The sequence below is a fragment of the Capra hircus genome, chromosome 3, assembly GCF_001704415.2.
Source record: "Capra hircus breed San Clemente chromosome 3, ASM170441v1, whole genome shotgun sequence".
Classification (NCBI taxonomy): domain Eukaryota; kingdom Metazoa; phylum Chordata; class Mammalia; order Artiodactyla; family Bovidae; genus Capra; species Capra hircus.
In genome coordinates, this window is record NC_030810.1 from 15109176 (window position 1) to 15120156 (window position 10981).

The 10981-nt window shown below is 43.2% G+C and overlaps 1 pseudogene; it reads right to left on the reverse strand.

Annotated features, from left to right (window-relative positions):
* On the reverse strand, positions 10054-10330 carry LOC102186549 (annotated as a pseudogene).

Consider the following 10981-nt stretch of genomic DNA (forward strand, 5'->3'; position numbering starts at 1 on the left):
ACACTTGTAGGATTAGGGTTGTGACTACAGTCCCTGTGAAGTTCAAAGTGCTAAGTACTTTCTTTTTAAGAGAGGTCAAGTTAATTACGATCGTAATTCTGAATTTCCATGACTCTCCTATAAAAGTTATCATAAAACTGTTCAGTCTGGTTTAGGAATCCTGTGAGGGTTTAAGGAAAGCAGGAAGAAGATGGCTTTATTCTGTCCCACTATCTTCCAGGATGGAGAAAGGGCATTAACTTTGAGTGCCCACCCCCTAGCGAAAACAATAGATCCTGGAAGAGTGTTCCAGAGAGGACAAGAGAAGAAAGAAAATCATCTGTTTACTCTCCTGTGTTAGTGAAGGTTGTTCGTTTGAGGAGAAAGAACTCCAGCAAAATCCTGAATTATTTAAGTGGAGTGACAAGTTGATTTATAAACCAAATGAATTCATTGGAAGCAGAAGCTCAATGCTGGGGTGACTGTGATGCTGAAAGACAATTTTTATTTTCAGTTTTTTATTGTGGTTGGTTTAAAATGTGTTGATTTCTTCTCCGTAGCAAATTAACTCAGTAATACAGATTATACATTCTTTTTGATATTCTTTTCCATGATGGTTTATCCCAGAACATTAAATATTTTTCCCTGTAGTACCTTGCTGTCTGTCCTATGTTATAGTTTGCATCTCCTAACCCCAAACTCCCTGTCTGTCCCTCCCCCTCTCCCATATATGAAGGTACACAAATTGTAAATGTGCTTGTATTTATTTTTAATGTGTATTAGGAGGAATAGAATTGGGTTAAATATAGAATGTAGGATATTATTGCTTTGAATGAGGGTAGTGTGCACTGGTAAGGCACTCACGTTACAGGGACTGCATGGAAACACCCTGGTGGTCCAGGGGTTGAGACTCTGCTCTTCCACTGCAGGGGGTGAAGATTTGGTCCCTGGTCCGGGAACTAAGATCCCACATGCCACACAGTGTGGCCAAAACAAAAACAAAAACTACGAAGACCGTATGCCTTGTAGGATCATTGTTCATGCCTTCAGTGACTGTCTGATTTGGGTTCTCTCAGAAACATACTCTGACAAAGGATTGGGCCCAAGTAGTTTATTTGGGAAATACCAATAGGAAATGGGGGAAGGAGGTAGAAAGGAAAGTAGCCAGTAAAAGGTACATTATTAAGCTAGTTACCTCTGTAGGAGTGTTGTGTGCTTAGTTGCTCAGTCGTGTCTGACTCTTTGAGGCCCCATGGACTGCAGCCTGCCAGGCACCTCTGTCCATGGGGATTCTCCAGGCAGGAACACTGGGTTACCATGCCCTCCTCCAGGGGATCTTCCCAACTGAGGGATCGAACCCAGGTCTCCCGCATTGCAGGTGGATTCTTAACCATCTGAGCTTCCAGGGAAGCCCTCTCTGTAGGAGACTGGAGTTTAATCTCACTGAAACTCTGGGAAACTGCATAATAACCTCAGAATCATGCCATCTAGTGTGAGCAGTCTGGGCACTGTCAAATCAACTGATCAGAATCATTGGCTGAAGGCAGGTGGTGGGGGTGCTTGCATCTCTGCTCAGTCGTGTCCAGCTCTTTTCAACCCCATGGACTATAACCTGCCAGGCTCCTCTGTCCATGGGACTTCTCCAGGCAAGAAGTGGGTTGCTGTACCCTCCTCCAGGGGATCTTACCAACCTGGAGACTGAATCCACATCTCCTGTGTCTCCTGCATTGTGGGCATATTCTTTACCCACTGAACCACCTGGGAAGCCTGGTGGTGGGGGTACTGGGAGGGTAATCACTGTTAATTCCCTGCCCAGCTGCAGGGATGCAAATACAGGCAGCTGGCATCGCTGAAGCACACTGGAGAGTCTAAAAGGTATGCATACGACACAAACAGTATCAGCTCCTGCAACTAAACTTACCATTGTAAGTGCCTGGAAGTGTTGATAGTACGGATAATTATGAGAGCTAGCATAGATTCCTCCTGCATTTTTCCCATCATTTGTCTGCTGGAAGTTGACAATTATTTGTGATGGAAAATACTTAGAAAGTTAAATAATTTTAAGTTGAAATTGGGCCTCACTCTGTCATTACTTATAATGTTAATTTCTTTTTGACCCTATCAGAAATCAGGGGTGAAAATGGTAATTCTAAAGAATAAGGCTTGCTGGTGATGGAATGAAACACCAACACTGCAGAGTGGTTTGAATCTTTTTACTTTAACTCCTTGCTTCTTACAGCTGCTTTACTTTATATCTTTTGCACAACAATCTACAGGGCAAGTTGCCAAACACCATAATTCAGCGACTATACAGTGCGCAGGCGCAGGGCGAGATAACCTTTACCTTAACTTATTTACTGCAGCTAAGACTTTGTTTTGGGGAACTTCCTTATCAACTTAGAATCCGTTTTGTCCCTGGGTCTGTTCCTTTTGAGGAATCAGAGAAACATCCTTGTGTGCAAGAAATGTTCTTTTCCCACGGGAACAAACAGAGGATTCCTAGCTGAACATCTCATTGGCAAGAATGTTCAGCCCTGGTTGAGAGTCTCGTTTGCAAGCACTTCCCAACCTTTACTATACCTTGTTCCGAACATTGTAATAGAAATGTGAACAGCAATGGTGATTTGAATAAAATTTACAGATGAAAAAGATTAGTTTTCATTCTAATTCTAAGGAAGGGCAATACCAAAGAATGTTCAAACTATCGTACAATTGTACTCATTTCACATGCTAGTAAGGTTATGTTCAAAGTCCTTCAAGGCAGGCTTCAGTGGTACATCAACCAAGGACTTCCAGATGTACAAGTTGGGTATAGAAAGACAGAGGAACCAGAGATCAAATTGCCAACATTCCTTGGATCACAGAAAAAGCAAAGAAATTCCAGAAAAACACCTACTTCTGCTTCACTGATTATGCTAAAGACTTTGACTGTGTAGAGCACAACAAAGTGTGGAAAATTCTGAAAGAAATGGGAATACCAGACCACCTTACCTACCTCCTGAGAAATCTGTATGCAGGTTAAGAAGCAGCAGTTAGAACTGAATATGGAATAACAGACTAGTTCAAAATTGGGAAAGGAGTACGTCAAGGCTGTATATTGTCACCCTGCTTATTTAACGTCTATGCACGGTACATCATGCAAAGTGCCAGACTAGATGAATCACAAGCTGATTGCCGGGAGAAATATCAATAACCCCAGATATGCAAATAATACCACCAAAATCAATGCAGATGGTGACTGCAGCTACAAAATTAAAAGATGCTTGCTCCTTGGGAAAATAGCTATGACAAACCTAGACAGTGTATTAAAAAGCAGAGACATCACTTTGCCAACAAGGGTTCACATAGTCAAAGCTATGGTTTTTCCAGTAGTCATGTACCGATGGACTTCCCCAATAGCTCAGTTGGTAAAGAATCCACCTGCAATGCAGGAGACCCCGGTTCGATCCCTGGGTCAGGAAGATCCCCTGGAGAAGGGATAGGCTACCCACTCCAGTATTCTTGGGCTTCCCTTGTGGCTCAGCTGGTAAAGAATCCACTTGCAATGTGGGAGACCTGGGTTCAATCCCTGGGTTGGGAAGATTCCCCTGGAGAAGTCAAAGGCTACCCACTCCAGTATTGCGGCCTGGAGAATTCCATGGACTGTATAATGCATGGGGTTGCAAAGAGTCTGACATGGCTGAGCATCTTTCACTTTCGCTTTCATGTAGGGATGTGAGAGTTGGACCATAAAGAAGGCTGAGAACAGAAGAACTGATGCTTTTGAACTGTGGTGCTGGAGAAGAGTTTTGAGAGTCCCTTGGACAGCAAGGAGATCAAACTAGTGAATCCTAAAGGAAGTCAACCCTGAATATTCAGTGGAAGGACTTTTGCTGAAGCTGAAACTTCAATACTTTGGCCGCCTGATGTGAACAGCCGACCCATTGGAAAAGACCTTGATGCTGGGAAAGATAGAAGGCAAGAGGAGAAGGGGGTGACAGAGGATGAGATGGTTGGATGACATTACTGACTCTGCGGACATGAGTTTGAGCAAACTCCAGGACATGGTGAAGGACAGGGAAGCCTGGACTGCTGCTGTCCATGGGGTTGCAAAGAGTTGGACACAGCTGAGCGACTGAACAACAAGCCATCCAATTTGTGGTATTTAATTGTAGCAGCCCAAGCAGACTACTACAGTTCCCTAAATGGCTAACCAGTTGTCTTCACAACACTTAATGAATAATCATAATCAGTTTGCTAATTTGAAATTCCACTTTTATAATATATTAAATTTAAGTAAACTAACATGTCTGTTTGGAGGGTTTTAATTTAATTTTATTAATTTAAGAGTATATTTTGGTGCTGGTTTTATCTTATCTTGATTATCAAGCCTTGTATTATATTGGTAAAACAATTTATACAAGTTATATTGGTAGGTCAAGTCTGACATCATTATTGTTGGAAAATCTTATTGGCCATTCTGGAATACTTACCATTCCTGGTAAACTTTAGAATCATTTAACTTATTAAAAGGAAAAGTTGAGATTTTTATTGGGGAGCATTAAAGTGGAGGAAGCTGACATATTTAGAAAGTTCTATTCCAATCCATGAACATGATGTACATCACTATTCTTTCCATTTAAATCAGTAATTTTTGTGACTTTATTGATAAGGTCCTGCATAATTCTTGTTTATTCTTAGCAATATTTTATTATGAAAACATTCAAACATACAGAAAGCCGAAAGACTTTTACAGTAAGTATCCATGTACCACTACCTAGACTTTACCATTAACGTTTTATTATGTTTTATGCCGTGGTATTGTTGAGTAGCAGGTAGAAGAGCAGACTGCTTGGATTTATCACCTGCAAGCTGTATGATGCAGGACAAGTTACTTAACTTCTCCAAACCTCAGTTTTCTTATCTGCAAATTAGGAATAATAATAGCATTTACCTCAAGAGGTTGTTATGAGGACCACATTGGTTAAAATATATAATACACCTGGAACAAAGCTTCATACTCTGTAAATACTACATGCTAGTGTGTTAGTCTGCTTGGGCTGTTATAACAAAATATCATAGACTGGGTGCCTTAAACAATGGAAATTTATTTCTTCATACTTCTGAAAGCTAGAAGCCCCAGATCAAGGTCTGGCAGGATCACTTTCTGGTGAGGGCTCTCTTCCTGGCTGTACATAGTGACTTCTTGCTAAATCCTCATATTAGCTTTCCTCAGTGCCTGCCTTCAGAGAAAGATTAAGCCCTCTGCTGTCTCTTCTTAAAAGGACACTAATCCTATGGGATCAGGGTCCCACCCTTGTGATCTCATTTAGTGTTAATTACAGAGAGTCCCTGACTTATGATTTTTCAATTTTACAGTGGTGTGAAAGTGATATGCACTCAGTAGAAACTATAATTTGAATTTTTATTTTTTTCCTGAGCTAGCAATAATTGGTTTAATACTCTCCCATGATGCTGTGCAATAGCAGTGAGCCTCAGCTCCCAGACAGTCATAATCACAAGGATAAACAACCAATACACTTACAACCATTCTGTACCTACACAGCCATTCTGTTTTTCACTTTCAGTATAGTATTCAGTAAATTACATGAAATATTTCAATACTTTATTACAAAATAGGCTCTGCGCTAGATGATTTTGGCCAACTCTGGCTGATGCAAGTGTTTTAAGCACATTTAAGGCAGGCTAAGGACATTAGAAAGCATCACTACGAACAAAGCTAGTGGAGGTGATCGAATTCCAGTTGAGCTGTTTCAAATCCTGAAAGATGATGCTGTGAAAGTGCTGCACTCAATATGCCAGCAAATTGGGAAAACTCAGCAGTGGCCACAGGACTGGAAAAGGTCAGTTTTCATTCCACTTCCAAAGAAAGGCAATGCAAAAGAATGCTCAAACTACTGCACAATTGCACTCATCTCACATGCTAGTAAAGTAATGCTCAAAATTCTCCAAGCCAGGCTTCAGCAATACGTGAACCGTGAACTTCCTGATGTTCAAGCTGGTTTTAGAAAAGGCAGAGGAACCAGAGATCAAATTGCCAACGTCCGCTGGATCATGGAAAAAGCAAGAGAGTTCCAGAAAAACATCTATTTCTGCTTTATTGACTATGCCAAAGCCTTTGACCGTGTGGATCACAATAAACTGTGGAAAATTCTGAAAGAGATGGGAATACCAGACCACCTGACCTGCCTCTTGAGAAATCTGTATGCTGGTCAGGAAGCAACAGTTAGAACTGGACATGGAACAACAGACTGGTTCCAAATAGGAAAAGGAGTACGTCAAGGCCGTATATTGTCACCCTGCTTATTTAACTTACATGCAGAGTACGTCATGAGAAACACTGGGCTGGAAGAAGCACAAGCTGGAATCAAGATTGCCGGGAGAAATATCAATAACCTCAGATATGCAGATGACACCACCCTTATGGCAGAAGGTGAGGAGGAACTAAAAAGCCTCTTGATGAAAGTGAAAGAGGAGAGTGAAAAAGTTGGCTTAAAGCTCAACATTCAGAAAACGAAGATCATGGCATCTGGTCCCATCAGTTCATGGCAAATAGATGGGGAAACAGTGGAAATAGTGTCAGACTTTATTTTTTTGGGCTCCAAAATCACTGCATGAAATTAAAAGACGCTTACTCCCTGGAAGAAAAGTTATGACCAACCTAGATAGCATATTCAAAAGCAGAGATATTACTTTGCCAACAAAGGTCCATCTAGTCAAGGCTATGGTTTTTCCAGTGGTCATGTATGGATGTGAGAGTTGGACTGTGAAGAACGCTGAGCGCTGAAGAATTGATGCTTTTGAACTGTGGTGTTGAAGAAGACTCTTGAGAGTCCCTTGGACTGCAAGGAGATCCAACCAGTCCAATCTGAAGGAGATCAACCCTGGGATTTCTTTGGAAGGAATGATGCTAAAGCTGAAACTCCAGTACTTTGGCCACCTCATGCGAAGAGTTGACTCATTGGAAAAGACTCTGATGCTGGGAGGGATTGGGGGCAGGAGGAGAAGGGGACGACAGAGGATGAGATGGCTGGATGGCATCACTGACTCGATGGACGTGAATCTGAGTGAACTCTGGGAGTTGGTGATGGACAGGGAGGCCTGGCATGCTGAGATTCATGGGGTCTGAAGCTAAGCTAGGTGAGGTGTATTAAATGCATTTTTTACTTATGGTATTTTCAATGTACTATGGGTTTATCCAGATGCAACCCCATCATAAGCTTAGGAAGGTCTATACTTTCTTATTCCAAATACAGCTACTCTGGGGGTTAGAGTTTCAACATATGAATTTGTGGGGCCGGCTGGGGAGACAGACATTCAGTTCATAACAGCTAGCAATGACATTGGTTTATTCTGTTTTCTAAATTGTTGCTTTTGTAAGCTATTGATGTAGAAGATAAAATAGCATTAGAGTAAAATCATTTCTCCAGAAAATACATAAAAGACATGAAAAAAAATGGTGTGTGTATGTGTGTGTGTAGGTGAGTCTGTGCACTGAAAATTAGCAATGGTTATTTTACTTGGTGAAATGATAGGTAAGAAATATTTTGTGGTATTTCAGAAATTAACGTTAAGGAAAGCAATTAACGTTAAGGACTTCTTGAATACTAGAACAAAAAACTACCTAATCGTTGTTGTTCAGCCACTAAGTCGTGTCTGACTCTTTTAATGAAACACTGGATTCCATTCCACTTTTCAGTCTTTTCTGAGGTGAAGTCGCTCAGTCGTGTCCGACTCTTTGCGACCCCGTGGACTGTAGCCTACCAGGCTCCTCCGTCCAGGGGATTCTCCAGGCAAGAATACCGGAGTGGGTTGCCATTTCCTTCTCCAGGGGATCTTCCCGACCCAGGGATCGAAACCAGGTCTCCTGCATTGGAGGCAGACGCTTTAACCTCTGAGCCACCAGGGAAGCCCATTCTTTCCTATGTACATATTAAATGAAAGTGGTATGGTCATTTTATACCAATGTTGTTTCTACAAAAAAGAGATACAGATGTTTTCCTTTGCCAAGGGTTTCAAATCTCCCCGCGGAAACGTTCACAAGTCTATGCCCTGCAGAGGAGAGCTGGTTCTATTCCGTAGTCTTCGGACGAGCGAGAAGACAGGCTCTGTGTCATTCCGCAAGAGCGGGCTTGCCTTAGGCTGGGTTCTAGCCCCAGGCTGCAGGCAAACCGGAGTGATGGTATCGCATAACAGAGAGCATCCCCTGAGGCGCCCGTAGGCGGGCTGGCTGCCCCGGAGGACGCTGGGAACCGCGCGCCGAGGCTGCTTGTCGCGCAAGCGCATCGGCCAGGGCTGCGCTACGTGGGAGCATCTTGTCCCTGCGCGGTGACCGGTCCGCGGCAGCCGGAGGGCTAGGGCGTGCGGTTAGAGCAGCTGAGAGGGGTGAGCCAGGGCCCTTGGGTCTGGAAAGCGGACAAGCTAGGAAACGCCGCCTCCGCCCAGCCCGGCGTCATCTGTGGCTCGCGGTGTGCTCCCAGCCTGAGGCAGGCTCACACAAAGGCTGCGAGGGCTGGGCCAGACCGGTCCATCTTTGGAGAAAGGTTTATCATCTCCATTTACAGAGGAGGAAACGGAATCGGTGTGATTACGTGGTTTGCCACAGCCGACAAGTGAAGGAGCTGTATTCAAACCCAGATCCTTTTTGATTACAAATCGCAGACTACTTTAAAAGTGTTGTTCAGTCGCTAAGTCGTGTCTGACTGACTCTCTGCAGCACTCCAGGCTTCCCTGTCCTTCACTATCTCTTGGCGTGTGCTCAAACTGGTGTCCATTGAGTGGACGATGCCATCCAACCATCTCATCCTCTGTCGCCTCCTTCTCCTGCCTTCTATCTTTCCCAGCATCAAAGTCTTTTCCAATGTGTCCAGTCTTCACATTGGATGGCCAAATTATTGGAGCTTCAGTTCAGTCCTTCCAATGAATATTCAGGTTTTATTTCCTTTAGAGTTGACTGATTTGATTTCCAAGGGACTCTCAACAGTCTTCTCCACCACCACAGTCCAAAAGCATCAATTCTTCATTGCTCAGCCTTCTTTATGGTCCAACTCTCACATCTGTACATGACTACTGGAAAAACCATAGCTTTGACTATATGAACCTTTGTTGGCAAAGTGATGTCTCAGCTTTTTAATATGCTGTCTAGGTTGGTCATAGCTTTTCTTCCAAAGAGGAAGCATCTTTTAATTTCATGGCTGCAGTCACCATTTGCAGTGCTTTTGGAGCCCAAGAATATGAATTCTGTCACTGTTTCTACTTTCCCCCCATCTATTTGCCATGAAGTGATGGGACTGGATGCCATGATCTTAGTTTTGTGAATGTCGAGTTTTAAGCCAGCTTTTTCACTCTTTTTTCACCCTCATCAAGAGGCTCTTTAGTTCCTCTTCACTTTCTGCCATTAGGTAGTATAATCTGCATATCTGAAGTTGTTGATATTTCTCCTGGCAGTCTTGATTTCAGCTTGTGGTTCATCCAGCCCGGTATTTCGCATGATGTACTTTGCACATAAGTTAAATAAGCAGGGTGACAATATACAGCCCTGACATACTCCTTTCCCAGTTTTGAAGTGAAGTGAAGTCACTCAGTCTTGTCTGATGCTTTGCGACCCCATGGACTGTAGCCCACCAGGCTCCTCCGTCCATGGGATTCTACAGGCAAGAATACTGGAGTGGGTTGCCATTTCCTTCTCCAGGGGATCTTCCCGACCCAGGGATCGAACCCAGGTCTCCCAGATTGCAGGCAGATGCTTTAACCTCTGAGCCACCAGGGCCCCAGTCCGTTTTCCATGTCCGGTTCTAACTGTTGCCTCTTGACCTGCATACAGGTTTCTCAGGAGGCAGGTAAAGTGCTCTGGTATTCCCATCTCTTTCAGAATTTTCCACAGTTTGTTGTGCTCTACACAGTCAAAGGCTTTAGTGTAGTCAATGAAGCAGAAGTTTTTCTGGAATTCCTTTGCTTTTTCTGTGATCCAGTGGATGTTGGAGAATTTTTTTTTTAATTAATAAGCAAAGTAATTTTGTTACATAAATCAACCCATTTACTATAGGCTAGCAACGTTATCAAATGGTGGTGCTTCTACTGGTCCTTCAATTCCTTCAGTCTTCTGATGGCAGACTTTTCTGTGACAGCAACAGTGGTGTGTAGGTCCAGGCACCACCAGCAATGTTTTCATGCAGGAACCACAGTGCCAAATGCCCACAGCTCGTCTCTTCATCTTGGTTTTGCCACAGAAGGAGCAGGTATTCTTGGCTTGCTGGCTGATTTCAGTTTTCTTCACTGTTTTCCTGAGGGAGGCACCATAACGGGTAGTGTATTTGCCCACGATTCCAACCTTCTTGGTGCATTTCGCCATTTTAACACAACCTAGGTCTGAGCCCAAGACCAGATGTTGGCAATTTGATCTCTGGTTTCTCTGCCTTTTCGAAGTCCAGCTTGTACATCTGGAAGATCTTGGTTCATGAACTGTTGATGCCTAGTTTGAAGGATTTTGAGCATTACTTTGCTAGCTTGTGAAATGAGTGCAGTTGTATGGTAGTTCGAACATTCTTTGGCATTGCCTTTCTTTGGGATCAGAATGAAAACTTACCTTTTCCAGTCTTGTGGCCACTGCTGAGTTTTCCAAATTACTTTAAAGGTAGGACTGCCTAAAATAAAGAATTGGGTTTTATTAATTCCTTTATGCTTCTAGACACCTGCAGTGTTTCGGACCATGTGGGTTGTGTCTATCCATGATCTCCGTGTATCTGTTGTAAAAGAAATTTTCATTGATTGGTGTAAGTTCTGACCATGTGATTGAACTTCCTAGATCTTTTCACTAACATTGATGTTTTCTGCCCATCGCGGTGACTGGGAATAAATACTTGGAGCCTCCAGCTGCTTGCTGAGGAGACAGATGGAGGCAAGGATGGGAGGTGTTCCTTGAGAGCCTAGAGAGTAAAACTGTCCAGACTCTGGATTTTGGTGCTGTTTGTTCCCTGGGTTCCTGAGAGTGGAGGACACCTGT